We start from the raw sequence: 16119 nt of genomic DNA, 5'->3' as shown, positions 1-16119 counted from the left end.
AGTCAAATAAATACTATATTGATTTAAATTACTAAGAATATGGAACATACGTGGTAAACTCCAAAATATGGAAAACAAACGCAGCATTTTTCAACTCCACGTGTCATGATTTGTAAAGATTATGCAAGATATACGAGAGCGATCCAAGGCCATGTATGAAACCATAAGCAACACAGCTATGACACCATACAATGTAAGTTAACTTTTCCACATAATCCCCAAGAGACTGTAAACATTTCTCGGAACAGTCAACCAACTTTTCGATTCTGGATGCTTAGAAATCACCTCCCGCGCTATGTAACCACCTGGAGACGGCTGCTTTCACTTCCTCATAGTTTCGGAATCGTCTTCCACCAAGATCCTTTTTCAGCTTACAGAACACACGATAATTTTATGGCGCTAAGTCTTTATTTTATGAAGGATGGTGCCATACCTCCCACTTGAATCGCAGCAGTTTGGACGTTTGGCGGGCCGTGTGCGTTGTTGCATTATCGTGCAACAAAATCGCACCGGTGCTCAGTTTTCCCCAACGCTTTTATTTAATTGCCTGATGCAACTGGTTGAGCGTTTGACAATACGAGGCTGAGTTGATTGTCGTGCCTTTTGGCATAAATTCCATGTACACACATCCTCAGTGTCAAAGAGGTTGCCATTACCTTTCCTGCTGAAGGTTGGTACTTGACCTTCTTTCGTGATGATGATGTGGTGTGCACCCATTCCATCGATGTTCTCTTTGTTTCGGGGGTGAAGTGGTAGACCCACGTTTCACTCCTGTGATGATTCGCCGCAGAAACTCGTTGCTCTCCGCAAAATATCAGTGATGATCCCTTGTGAGCATCGGTGAGCTTACGTGGGACACATCTTTGACACAGTTTACGAAATCCAAGGTGCTGGTGAACAGTGGAGTACACACTGCCATACGAAATGTTCAGCAGCCTGGCAATTTCCTATAGTTTTATGCACCGATTCTTTCTAATGATCCCATCCACAGAGTCAACATTTGCAATGGTACTGCCTTTGCGATATACTGTATGTCCGTGAGATCCGTGCGTCCGGCATCAAATTGCTTACACCACTGTACAATACCTAGGTGAGAAATTGCATGCTCATCATATACAGCAGTGATTTCACGATTAATGTCCATTGATTTGAGCTCTTTAACCCATAGAAATCTGATCGTTGCATGCACCTCCAGTTTGGAGTGAACACCCAGTTGACGCGCCATTGAGCTTAGCCTACACTGCACACACAACACATCGAGATACCACACCAACCTTCCTATCGGACGTCTCAGCCGTTACTGAAGCTTATTCCGCATTGGCCACGGTCACGACACAGCGTGCTCTCACGGTGAGCTAGTGTAACTTACTTTTTGATTCGCCCTCAAAATTAATTTTAGTTTCCTAAATAGATATGTATTTACACAGAAATCCATTCCCTGCTTGTGACGAAGGTTTTTGCAAAATGTTTACTTCCTTATAGTTCTCGGTGAACAAGTTGGCTGAACAGGTTGGAGTGTGTAACTGTGAGCTACATTTGGGAAATAATGGATTTGTCCTCCACTATCGATAGTCTTAAGGGTGTTTCTCCATGGTTCCCTATTTTTACATCAGGTAAATGCTGGGGCTGTACCTTAATAAGGATATGGTCACTTCCATCCCGGTCCTAGCCCTTTCCTGTCCCATCGTCGCCGTAAGACATATCTGTGTCGGTGCGAAGTAAAACAACTAGCCTTGCCCTGTCCCAATCCCATCATCACCATCTGAGCCATTGTGACGTAAAACCAATAGCAGAAGAGTCTCGTTTTACGTGGCAGATAACCAAAAGGCTATCACATATTTTATTCTGGGTTATAAGAACATCAACCAAACTATTAAAACATGCTATGGGGATACTTACAGCAAAAATTATCATTGACATTGGTTAATCTGAACTCTCATTTCACATTACTTTGCTGAGCTGCATAGTTATCAGTGGTACAGATTTGCAGTAGTGAAATTTCATTGTATCACTAGTAGAAGATGAAGAGAATCAGATATGATAAATTATAGTTGTTACCTATTAGAAGACTGTGTAAGGAGAATAATCTAGATCAACTCTGTCGTGTGTGTTTCAGAACATTACTAGGAAATGCAGAATGCACCTAGTTTGATAAGTAGTCACTTTTAAGAATGGTCTAGATTGTTAGTTCAGACTATTTTGAATCAATCCTTGTATTTGGAAATGGATTGAGGAAGGAGAGTAGACATTTGTAAAACTATTTTGAAAAATTTCATACACTGATTTCTGTAACATTTATAAAATCAAGGAAAGGCTGTTTTGCGTAGTTATGTTTTTCAGATTTTTCAACTACTGTACCAAAATATATCTGTTATTAGTTGGAGATGAATTTTAGTAAACTGGGTGTTGGATTCAAAACTTAACGCTTGTTGCACATTGAAATGGTGTTAGGAGCATATTGGGGCTAAGATGGGTATCTTCACTAGAATGTTATGTGTGTGTGTGTGTGTGGGATGCATTTGTTATTGAAAACTTCACTAGAACGCTAAAAAGCATTTTCCTCTGTGTGTGGCAGTTCAGGACACTGTTAATGAATGATGTCTCTCTCTCTCTCTCTCTCTCTCTCTCTCTCTCTCTCTCCTTTATTGAGATTTAAAAGTTCAGATGAAAAGTAGTCATTCCGGTGAAGTATGTTAATTTAAGGGACGTAATGAGTATTCCTAATTTTTCAGGATGATTATTTTGTTTGACCCTATTCTGTGTTTAGAGATGTGGAGATTCTTAGTGTAGTATACTATTATATACAGTAGAACCTCGATAATTCGAAATCGGTTAATTCAAAATCCCGCCTAATTCGAAGAAGCTCTCGTTCCCGGAAACATGAGATACAGTTTTGCATGTTATTTCAATTGTTTAATTCGAAATACGGATAATTCGTAATTCGAAGTACAATGTCGGCCCCATTACCGAAATTCAGACTTTTAATTCGAAACTGCCTTTACATTTTAAAACAATAGTATGTTACAGAGTAATTTCAACTCGAAATTTATCCGCTCCGCGTCATAATAGAACGCGCGTTCCGGAACGTGGAGGGGTAGCTTTCCGCACTTACACTCACTTTGGTGGGTCAACAGTGCGCTTCATGATTGCTAAGTTGAATGAAATCGGAATTCTTGTTTGTTCAACCTTTTAAGGAACACCGTAATATCACGCAACATGCAGTGTGCGGGAAAACAGAATCCGCAAACACTGGCGATGCCGACAGTTGACGAAAAACGTGGCAAATATAATAAATTCGTAGGCACCGTACAACATTGACATGCCGGTGAAACTGCATTGCTTTATTTTAATGCGAGCCCAAACAGTCTTATTGTTTTAAAGGAGAAATTGCCAGCCTGGGAATCGTACTGTGTGAGGGATGGGGGTCATAGTAGTGCGTTGCCATGCACATGGAAGCGAGATACTTTATTCCCTCGTCATAGGAAACTTCGATAAGACACGATGTTTTAAGAGCGTCCGGCACTTTCCATGCCAGTACAAAGCATCTATAATAAAAATGCAAACAGTAATGAAATCCAAAAAATAATGCATTTGCACAGGGGAACCGGCATAATTTATCCTCGTCTTTGAATTGTGCGATTTTTTTTCTTTCATTGCGTGAGGTTATGTTTGTCAGTGATTTATCCAAGTGCATTATTTGAACATTGTAAATGCACCTTGTTGGATACATTTTGGAAATAGTTTTTTCCATAGCATTTGAAAAGTTTAAACTGTGAATCGAGGTGATTGCATGTATTAATGGATCTTAGAATACTTCGTGACGCGGCAAGTGTTTACATTTCTGAAGTACGAGAGAAGTGCCATGGCGGGAAATCGTACAAGGATAGAATCATAGGAAAGTTCGATTTTAAGGTCATCGGGTACTTTCTGTGTAAATACAAGGCATCTAAAATGCATACAGTATAGTAATCCAATTAATAAAGCACTTGCACATGGGAGCGAGCATAGATTTCTCCTCGTCTTTGAATTGTGCTTTTTTTTTTTTTTTTTCTTTCTTTCGTTGCGTGAGGTTATGTTTACCAGTGAGATATCCGAGTGTATTATTTGAATACTGTGAATGCACCTTCTTGGATACATTTTGGAAATAGTTCTTTTTTTATGGCATTTGAAAGGTATAAACTGTGAATCAAGGTTAAATGCATGCTGTAACGGGCCTTAGAATATTTTGTAACGCGGCAAGGGTTGATACTTCTGAATTGCGAATTGGCGGTTAATTCGAAATCACGTAATTCGAAGTCCGATTTTTGAGTCCCAACGACTTCGAATTAACGAGGTTTTACTGTATATACAGGGAGAATAATTTAAGTGTTCAGGCTTCTCATCGCATGCCGTGGGAAGTCCCGAGCGCCATATGGCTTCTGTCAACACTGGCGAGATGAGAAGTGTTCACTGCCAGCGTGCAGCTGTTTAGCACTCTGTCCCTTTGTTCAGGTGGACTTTTAAGGTGTGTTGTGAGGTTATAATCACGATGGTTAAATACACTATAGAGCAAAAAATATTTTTGGTCGAGTGTTATTTGCACAAGAAGAAGAAACCAGTTAAAAGGTGCCTTCAAAAATTCCGTAGATAATTTCCTGGTGCGACTATCATCAAAATGCTACGTGCATCAGCTCGTTTACAAGTGGCTTAGTACTGGTTCCGTAAGCAATAAGAAAAAGAAGCGAAGGACAGCTCTCACACGGGAGAGGTTGGAAGATATACAGGCAAGACTCCAGGTCAGTCCACATAATTTGCTTCGGAGAGTAGCTCAGGAAAGTGGTATTTCACCTTCTTCAGCACATAATGCAACAAAATTGTTATATTTATGATCTTATCGGACTCATTCTGTCCATAACATACTGCCTACAGATTTCAATTCAAGAATACGATTTTGCAATTGGCTAATGAATAGTGTCAACGACGGTACTGTGGATCCGAACTTTCTTTTTATGAGCGACGAAGCCTGGTTTCATTTGAGTGGATATGTCAATTCACAGAATAATAGAATCTGGCATACAGACAACCCGCACATTTTACAGCCGAGACCTCTGCACGATGTGAAGGTGGGTGTGTGGTGCGCTATCAGTGCCTGACGAACTATCAGTCCGATATTTTTTCAGGATACAATTACTTCTGACCGTTATATTCACAACATTCTGGAAGCATTTTTTGCTGAACTGACTGAAGAAGGGAAAAGGTATGGGTATTTCCAGCAGGATAGTGCAACGGCCCATACTGTGCGTAGCTCTATGCGACGGTTACGGGAAATGTTCGATGATGATCAGATCTTCAGTAAAGGCTTATGGCCCCCTTGTTCACCTGATTTAAGCACATGTGATTTTTATCTATGGGGAAATCTTAAAGGAAAAGTTTACAGGAATAATCCTCAAACTGCAGAAGAATTAAAAACTGAAATTAGGAACATTATGCGTTCTATGGGTGTCCATGAACTACAAAGTGTGTTTCGAAATCTCATTACAAGATGTGAAGCTTGCATTGCAGCTGAAGGAAATCACTTTCAGCATCGTCTGTAAATACTGGTGAGTTCAGTTTAATTTCGTAGTTTATTTATTTGTTTATATATTTTTTTATTACCGGCGAGTTCAGTTTAATTTCCTAGTTGATTTATTTATTTATTTGTTCATTTACTTATTTGTCCAGAGCATCTATGTAGCCTGTGAGTTCAGTTTCGTTTAGTTCCTATAAGCATAATCATGCCGCTTCTTTGAGCCGACTGCCTGCTTGTCATGGTGGGCACTGCGCTCGCTGTCTCTGCTTCCCAGCGCGCCTAATCCTCGGCACTCCGCTCTGAACTTTCAAATTATTCACTCTGTATATATATATATATATATAAAACCATAAATAATACAGGGAATAGAACAAGGCATACATCAGACTTCCTTCATTACTAACGAAAAGGACACTACACACGCATCTCCCCAATAAAATTTAAGAATTGAAGAGAAATGACAATTAGGGACCTCCATGAAAGAATATTGGATGTCGCACTTTGACAGTTTTCTCAGGAGAAGAAATTTTAAAAAAAACTGTTGTGGGTTTCATTTACGTACATGTAAAAACCAATGTAACATTTCACTGACTTGATTTGATATTTTTTTCCGAAATTCCTATTGTGAAGTGAAGTGGTTTATCATCCTTGCAACAGAATAAAGTTGGGTGTGAATCAAGCTTCCTACTAAAGCTTATATAAATATATTACTGCAAATATGTTGGATGTTATATGTTGTACTACACTTTCATCTTCATAGCAACATCCAGCAATCTGCATTCAAGTCTGGAACATGTCAGAGCAAACTCATTCCTAAAAGAAAAAGTTCACATAATAAGAAGGCAATAACATATCTTTAATAATTGTTCTTTTAAAATGAATGTGCATGAAATTGGTGTGTACTGTAGAACAGTGTGCAACATTACAATGTTACAACATTACTTAGATCCAAGACTAGATTTACACCATAATTAGTCATTTGTATGAAATTGATTTTAAGCCATCTGTCAGGAACAAAATAATGTATACAAATCACAAAATGACCCCATTCTTTTACTTACTTTTAATGAAGGCCTTTCTTCAGCAAAAACTTACCTGGTTAGAATACTTTTTGCCACTGTTCCTTGCAATATTTCATGCATTGTCTACCATTTGTTGAAGTTCACCTTATGTTTTCTTGAGAAATTCCTGCTTTTAATAGCTGGAGGTGAATATTTGGAACACCAAGTATCAGCCATCTTGAATATCTTTTTGTCAGAAATTTACTTCACAAAATGAATCAAAACTCACCAATTTAGTGTTAGGAGTATTGTTTTGAGTAGTGCAACACAAGCAGAAAGTAGGCATTGTTTTATCATCTGTGACTTTTCATATTGTAACAATACATCATATGCAAGCAATGTTATGTTGTATACTTCACTAATTGCATGCACCGGTTGCAATGTATCTATGGAAGTATAGCAGGTGTCTCACCTAAGAATTGCCAGATGCCTTTTCTCCAATGTTTTGGAAGATATTTTCAATTTTGTTTTGTGATTTGTAAGTAGGTTTGACCCAAACAAAAACTGCTTATCCTGTACCTTTATTGTCAACATTGCTTATGTTCTCACTGCAATCTAAATGTTGGTTTAAAGTGTAATTTTTTTGTGCCGAATCAATAGAGCAGCCTCAAATTAAGACTGATATGATATTTCTTTCAAGAACATATATATACACGATGACATTAAAGCTTTCATGGTCACGCTGCCGTGTAGTGCTCTCTCCATGCTATCATACAGCAGCCTCACACAACTGCTACTGGAAATATAGATTATTATTCTTGTTATGCTGTTGCTGTCATTAAATATCCTTGAACAGAATATTGCAATAGACAAATTTGAGGCTGCTCTGTCGGTTGGGCACATAAAATTACACTTTAAACAATATTTTGTTTGCAGCAAGAACCAAAACTGCATTTTCTGTTGACACTGGATGTTGCATTACGTATGAACAGTCTTTGTTTGAGCTGACTCTACCAACACTGCACAAAAACGAAATTGAAAATATCTTCTGAAACACAAGTAGAGGTGCCTGATGACGCTTACATGAGATATCCAGTGTATGTATAATTCTTGCCATGTAGACTGTTTAGCATATATGCACGCACTTTGATATCAGTGAGTTGTATGTTCACCTTCTAGTGCACTACTTTTCATCTGATCATTGTTATTTTACCTTACAATTATTGAATTGGATGCACTTTATAATAAATGAAACTTCAGTATATTGTCAGTGTTTTTGGCAGAACTTATGACCACAAGTCATAGTCTAACATGAAAAAAAAATTATATTTTGTTCTAGAACTGTGTTCAATAATGATCATCAATAAATAGGTACGTTGTAAGTGTGAGTAGTCACATAGAATATATTCCACTTAAGGAGGACTTTGTAACGCATATCAGTGTGTAACTTTTTCTCATTTGTATCACTTCTGTACATCACTATGCTATGAATATTTAATTTGAAGAATGAAGAATTTTATTTGTTGAATACAAGCATTAATGTAACAAAACACTAATTAATTGACTGGGTCAATTTTATATTTGTGTTTTCTCTTACTAATTGATTTCTTAGTAGTTAAATTATGATTTTAAAAGTAATGATTACTTACTGTACTGAATTAGCACTGACTTATTTTTGTACTTTTTTATTAAATATTTATTTTGGCTGTGAGATCTAGAACTTGTGTTAGAATTATGATATGAGAAGGTTTCAGAGGAATATCTGAATCCTTTTCAATGTTTGTCTGTAAAGTGGCACAGAGGTATTGGCAGCAGAGACACAAATGCTTTCTGACCCTGCTGGTAGCAGAAAACTATTAAAGACTGTCTTACTCTTGCCCATGTTTTTACTAGACACTGGAATGTAATTTCCCTATACCAAATTCAGTTCCATGCATATTGCAAAAGAGCAACTAGAAAACTATTCTCATTGTCTGTCATGTTCAGATTTTACTGGCAGAATCATTGATTGCATTTCTCTATATTATGTCATTTCTTAAAAATCTATTTTGATTTATAGTGTGCAACGTAATATAATGCCAATATCTGTGATAAAATACATTATTGCGACAGTTGTGAGGATGGTTATTAAACCTGTTTTCTGGTATAAAATGTAATTCCAGTATTTAATCAGAGGTTCTCTTACAGCATAAAATTACTGAAGAAAATTTCTTATAATTAGCCTGGAAGTAATAATATGGTACTTAATGTATTGAATTAGCACCGAGATGCTGCTCATCAGACGTAACATAGTCGAAAGATAAGAACCAACAAGATTATGTTAGAATTTACATACTATTGCAGGGAATAATTGAAATGTTCCTTGACATTCACTGGCTTATATCATGTAAGGTATGTCATAGATTCTTGTCTCCCTTTGGTATCTGCCCGTTCTTTGCCATATGTTAAGAATTACAATACTTGATGTGCTACTTAACAGAAAGATTTTTTTCATAATTTTGTATAATAATAAGAGTTTCTTTCTTTCATACTGTGTATAATCATGTTATTAAGTTGTCCCCCCTCCCCCCCCCCCAATATTGATAGAGTTGATCGCCTCAGTACTTAAAGCATTCTATAAAATACCAGTACATACCATAATCTAATATATCAGAGTGTACTTAACAGACTTCATAGTTCTTGAATCCATAGTTCATTTTCATTGCTCTAGAAAAACATTGCCCATATGTTATTTATCAGAAACAGTTCCTGAAGTTTGTAGGTGGATAAAATAGAATTGAATTTCTTATTATTCAGAATGATTAGTAATACATTTTATAATTGAGTGACAATTCAGAATTTTGAGTGATTAGTTTACCTATGTGATTTCATATCACACCAGTTATAACTTCTGTTAACAGCATTTTTTTTTATATACTGGTCATAGATTATGTGAGTTTATCCCAGTGGAATGTGCCTCGTCTTCTTCCTCATCTGTTACATGCTGATTTCATACTTTTGTAGGCCTAAATAATGATTTCAGTTATGAAGGCACCATTAAGATGTAAGTAGTCGCACCAGATACTTGAACATAAAAACATGCTATTTCCTATATCTGATTAGGGGTGCTGCCTAGTTTTACTGAACATTATTGCATATTAATTAAAGCTTTCCCATAGAGCCTCCATTGCTCAGGTGGTATCGCACCAGCCTCTCACTGGGTTCCGTGGTTCAAATCCCGGTCACGCCATGTGAGATTTGTGCTGGACAAAATGGAGGCAGGACAGGTGAACTGACACTACGAACACGACAAAGACCCAGTGCGGTGGATTTGGTCAAAACTAGCAAAAAAACTGCCTGGAACTGGACCTGGGCCTCTTACAGACAACAAACATATAAGAGACGCAAAGAAGTGAAAATAGAACAGTAATAAGGGCAAGAACTTAAATTTATTATGGGGAGGAAATTTAAAAAAAAAAAAAAAAGGTTGCATAGGTAAAACAAGGGGGCCAAAAATCAGATAGCTAACATTAATAATATGTGGCCCGTAATCAAAATACACCAGACTCATTGATTACAGCACCTTCACACACGCTTACCTTCATAAAAGACATGACGAAAAGTTTGGAATAAGGACTTGACATCTATATTAATTAATTGAAGAATATGAATTCAGGTGGGTACAAAACATTCCTTTGTAGCACATCGGGTCTAAACAGTCATAAGTTTAGGGAGTAACAGCACCTAATCATAACATTCTCCCTTACAATTCCCCAGATAAGACATAAAACTCTCAACAATAAAATCACGTCCCCCGAGAATATAATATCCTTAAGTAAAAGAGCTTAAAACGGGAGAAGAGGGAGGGTGCACCTAGCTCATAAAATAAATGCAAAGAGAAAAGGGGAAGTTACCATGGTTTCATGCCAAACAACAAAAAAAATATGGAAAGGCAACCCGCAGAGAATAAAACATATTAAACTAGAAAATAGGTAAAGAAAGCCAATGACGGCAATGTGAAACGAGCAATAAATAAATTAGGCACAAAAGGTATCGCGAATCAAGCGTCAGAACCATCCACGCTCACACAGAGACCAAGGGGTTAGGTCGCAGAAATAAAGGGACGTATAAGAACGTCAATGCACAGCACATAACAAAATAAACAACCGCTCTAGAGCTCAGACAATAGGAACCAGAAAGCGGTCCATCAAAAGAGACGGAGTGTCTCCAACACCAAAACACACAGAAGCAGGCAAATCGCGTAGTTAGCTTGAATTCATACCAGGTCTACAAAGTGAAAATGAATTATACAAAACACGCGATAAAATAATACAACATGAGCTCAAGCGGAATGTTAATGAAGCGACATGAGTAAAGGTCTCTGCCGGCACACAGAAAACAATCACGTACCCACACACATGAATTTGTGTTACCTTCTATTCTCATAATAAACATAGTGGATCAGTAAAGGAAAATCAAAGTCAACACACGAATAAATTAGAAAAACACGTAATGAGGGAAGCCTTTCTAACCCAACCATGGTGAGCACAAAACGAAGCAATAATAAAACCAAGAGAAAATTAAAGAAAACTAAATACCTCAATTATATAAGCAATTCACATTCTCGAAAGGCCGAGATGTGTACAGACATCTTCAATCTGTTAAAATATCTTTTATATGCCACGAAGGCGACTTGGAAATCCAATCCTTCCATCTTCTCAAGTCAAAAAGTCCCCACACAACCCACCAGAAAGATAACCCAACAAGACGGGGCAGAAAAGAAATGCTTTGACCTATGCTAACGTATGAGATGCTATCTACCGGAATAAGGAAAGATTACATAGTGGTAACACATGATGGGAAAGAGTAATATTTCATACATACAAGAGTTCGCTAGGAACGTGAAGACTTCAGAAAAGGCAAACGTACCATTAAATGATATGGTACGGTTGACAGGTTATTCTCCGGGTACTCCAGTTTTCCCTGACATCTTTCATTCCAGCAATACTCTCCAATATCATTTCATTCCATCTGTCAGTTATTAATCGTTGCCCCAGAGGAGTGAAACAGGCAGCCAGCACAATTCCTATCCTCACCGCTAAGTTGGGGCTTCATTCATTACAATCCTGACCTGTTCGAATGACTGGAATCAGGTTGTGGATTTTCATTTTCAATTAAAGCTTTCCCCCAACAATGTGTGCGCTACCTAAAGAAAATTATCAAATCTGAAGTGTTATTCCTGATTTTCCTACTGATGTATTAAGACTATTTTTATTGAAATTATCATTGTTAAAGGAAATGAGAGTATAAATTGTCCTCAATATTTTTGAAACTCATATTCTCAAAAGATTCATCTCTGCCTTAACAGTCCCTTCAGTAATCCCATACTACAATAATAGGTTATGAAACATTATTTCAGTTTTGTTTTATTAAATACTGTTGACTGGTTTTTAGGGCAATAAAATGTGCTACTACCTAGCTCGATAGCTGCAGTCGCTTAATTGCGGCCAGTATTCGGGAGATAGTGGGTTCGAACCCCACTGTCGGCAGCCCTGAAGATGGTTTTCTGTGGTTTCCCATTTTCACACCAGGCAAATGCTGGGGCTGTACCTTAATTAACACCATGGCCGCTTCCTTTATCTGTGTCGGTGTGATGTAAAGCAAATAATTTTTTTTTTTTTTTTAATGTGCTACTGAAGAAATTCTCTCTCTCTCTCTCTCTCTCTCATTTTAAGTGGTATTACAAGATGATCATCCCTTCTAAAATCTTTAATCATAAAAGAAATTAACGTATCAGCAAAAGACAGAAGGGTCTTGAAGAGTGTGAAAATTAGTCCCTAAGATTCACGAACCTTTTATCATCTGGTCAAAAGAAAGCTTGAGATGCTCGGGGAAGTTCAAATAGGCAAGATGAAACAGAGGAGCCGGTATAAAATCATAATCTCTGTTACTTAAAATATGCAGTTATTACTTTCAGAGAATGAAGTGTATTAGAAATTATAACTGGTAATACACAAACGGAAGAAAAGTCATAAAGGTTATAGAACTTCTATTATGTTGGGTTGTAAGTAAACTTGTGTCCTTGTCCCAAGCTGGTACAGCTAGCTATTTTCAGGCACACGCCCAGTGGAGATGAGCTGCATGTACTATGTTAGCCATGTACCAGCCGTCTTACCATTCTTAAATCTCTGGCAGTATTGGTAATCAAACTCAGGCCACCGAGGACAGCAACTGATAGCGCTGATCGTTATGCTACGACTGTGGTCATTTTGTGTTGTGAAGTCTTACATTAAAAGTGTTGCTGTATTTTCAGATTGCCTTGTAAATTGTTTTAATGATTATTATTGGCATTTCAGTCATATATATTTACACAATAAATTGCAAGAAGGAAAGGAATTAAAAGGGATAGTTTCACAGATGCTTAAAGATTATGTTGAAAGGCTTCTTAGTGTGTAATTACATTGAAACCTCGTTAGTGCGTTCCTCATTAACATGTTTTCCCACTTAGCACATCGTAAATTCGAAGTTCCGATTCTCATTGTATTAAATCTATATAAAAAATACCTCGCTTATCACGTCACGAATTTTCGCTATTACCGTTTAGTATGATCGTATTGTTCCTAGCCCTGAAAATGTTATTTGTCATCCCTTGTGGAAGGACTGTGATTTCAACTTCAGTAAAGAGCCTTCGCCGCAGTTGCGTGATAACGGGAAAAGGTCGTGAATTCTTGAACTTCACAGGATAAATTGCACCTTCGGGGAGCAAGCCATTAGCCTCAGAAATGCTTTGTTTTGCTTGCTGCTTGACAGTGAAACTGCAGAATAACACAGTGAGCCTGTTTGTGCTTGTATTTCGCTCTCCATTCAGAAGTTAAAAATGTATTTCATGTTTAGTTGTACAGTGAAGGGTAGCAAATATTTTTCGCGTGATAGCCTACATCTGGAACATACTTGGGTGGTGTTGACCAGCATGATGCATATTTGTCTTGTGATAGCCTAATTATAGATACAGAAAAAGTCGTGAAATTCTTTACTAATGAAGATAAAATTAGTCTGTCAGCTAATTGACTGTAAACACGCAGAGTTGGCGCGAATGTTGAAACTCGCACCTTCCAGTTCAACTTGATAACTCAAATCAGTCTTGGTCGAATTTTTGTTCAATTTAAAATGGTGGCCAAAGTCATTCTGTTGCAGTCTCACATGGCCGTGTATAACCTCCAATTCATTGTCTTAAGTGTGTGACCAGAAAAATATTATTTATTAACCCACTGGTCTGAAATAAAAGGCTTCTTCTAACGTTTGTTTTAGAAAGAGTGTGATCTGCATTAGTACTTTGATATTTTTATGAGCCCTGTTCGAATGTTTTCATATTTGTTGTTTGGTGTTTTTTACAATTTCAGTGCACTATTGTTATTTTATTCATAAGCCCCAGAGGAATAAGTTTTCATATTTGTTCTCTCATGTTTTTCACACCTTTAATACTCTCTTCTCATAGAGTTTCCACTATACCTGCAGATATACAACGTAAAATCCCCTTATATCAGAAAAAATCATATCTGGTGTTTCCATATCCCTGTTGGATAGTTTTTATTTGTGTATTCATACATTTTCTCGCTTAACACATTCTTTTTCCTTTTCCCCTGAAGAAACATCTTAACGAGGTTTTACTGTAATATGCATATGTCATTTGTACTGGGTAGAATGTTCAGCTTGTATATAAGTAATGAAGGGAAAAATTAACCATTGTCGTTCTCATTTTGAAGGCATATATTACGAGTGTCAGTTCACATCACTGAATTTTAGTTATGTTGCTAGATATAAGACAATAAATACTCTGTGAGATTCAAGATAAAGGTCACTTGTTAACATCTTTTTCACAAAACTGTCATTTAGATCTGTGGCAGAAATATGGAGATCAATAGGCACTGGCCTAGCACAAAGTTCTCATATTCAAAATATCAGTGATCATCCTCCACTCAAGCCGGCCCCGTGGTAGCGTGCCTGCCAATTACCTGGAGGCCCTGGGTTCGATTCCCAGCCAGGTCAGGGATTTTTACGTGGACCTGAGGGCTGGTTCGAGGTCCACTCAGCCTACGTGATTAGAATTGAGGAGCTATCTGACAGTGAGATAGCGGGCCCGGTCTCAAAAACCAAGAATAACGGCTGAGATGATTTGTCGTGCTCACCACACGGCACCTCTTAATCTGCAGGCCTTGGGGCTGAGCAGCGGTCGCTTGGTAGGCCAAGGCCCTTCAAGGGCTGTTTATTTCAGTTGTATCTCTTTCCTTCTAAGCGTGATGATGTATATTCATGCTGAGTATATCTACAGACTTCAGTTCCACAGGGATAAATATATAAGAGCTTAGATTGCTGCTTTATCATCAACTGTATCACCGCACCCAAATCTCCAGCTCTCTTTCACTTATTCTTGCTCTATGTATTTTGTTACAGTGACCAAAAAAAAAAAATTTTGGGTTGTACTCTTGGACATTTTGTTTGTAATTCTCCTGTTGTGTTTTATTTGCACTGTGTGCATTCTAACTTTTTTTTGCAGATTTATATTTTATATTTTTTGTTTCAATAGTGTTAAGAAAATTTAGAAGGAATTATTACAAACAGAATATCCTAGTCTTCCTATCAAGAAATTATAAACGAAAAGCATTTTAAAGTGTTTGGAAATTGTAGCAATTTTAATATTTGAAAAAATAGCCTAATGTGCTCCATTGTTTATTTTATTAAGAGTTTATATGTACCTTTATTTATGAAGTGTTTATCTGTTAAATATTTTCCTTTGTTTTGTGGTACTGGTTAACTTGCGACTGACACACAAACACAGAAAAGGATGATACTGATAGTTAACCGCCACAGTGTTTTGCACCGTCCATTCTTAGTGGCTTGGATATCATTCAACATGTAATCTCTGTTTGATCTGTGTTTTTACTGGTTAGTATGCATATTACTTACGGCCTTGTATGTTGTTGTTTTTATATGTATATTGTTAGCATTAATGAAATCACAGCTGCTTGAGTTATATACACTATACATTTATTTAAATAAATCTTGTCTAATATATTTTGCATTTTGTAATATATTATTTTCCCATACATATCCATCCTTCTTCTTCTTCCTTCTTCATCCATTCCCTTTTCCAGATTCTCTCTGGGTAGGGTAGTGTACCAAAGCCCTCCACCGTACTAGATCTTTCCACCATTCCTCTTCTAGTACTTTATTGCTGTCAACTCCTATATTTGCAATACAGCCACAACAGAGCTCCTCCATCTCATTCTAGGACGTCCCCTAGGCCTCTTTGCAGTCTCTGTATGCAAGAATGTTCTCTTTGGTATTCTCTCTCCTGGCATTCTCATCTTGTGTCCAAACCATTTTTTGCTTTACTATATCAATCTCTTCTTGACGTTTACACACTGCCACGCTTCTCCTTATTTCCTCATTTCGTATTCTATCTCATCCTGAATTTCCCTGTATGCTCCTCAAGAACCTAATTTCAGCTGCTTGTATCTTACTTTGGTTCTCCTTTACGTCCAGGCTGCTAAAGCATAGGTCGGTATAGGTTTATAATAGGACGAGTATTAA

At 37.3% G+C, this 16119-nt stretch overlaps 1 long non-coding RNA gene across 1 annotated transcript; it reads left to right on the top strand.

Moving 5' to 3' along the window:
- The first annotated feature begins 3739 nt into the window (after positions 1–3739).
- LOC136886305 (uncharacterized) lies at positions 3740–15600 on the top strand. Its single transcript, XR_010861764.2, has 2 exons — positions 3740–14651; positions 14697–15600. It is a non-coding gene; the product is annotated as an uncharacterized lncRNA (long non-coding RNA).
- The last annotated feature ends 519 nt before the right edge of the window (positions 15601–16119 follow it).

Source organism: Anabrus simplex, chromosome 1 (genome assembly GCF_040414725.1).
Source record: "Anabrus simplex isolate iqAnaSimp1 chromosome 1, ASM4041472v1, whole genome shotgun sequence".
In the NCBI taxonomy this organism is placed as follows: domain Eukaryota; kingdom Metazoa; phylum Arthropoda; class Insecta; order Orthoptera; family Tettigoniidae; genus Anabrus; species Anabrus simplex.
The sequence above is the reverse complement of the archived record's forward strand: the minus strand, read 5'-3'. Positions and strand labels throughout refer to the sequence as shown.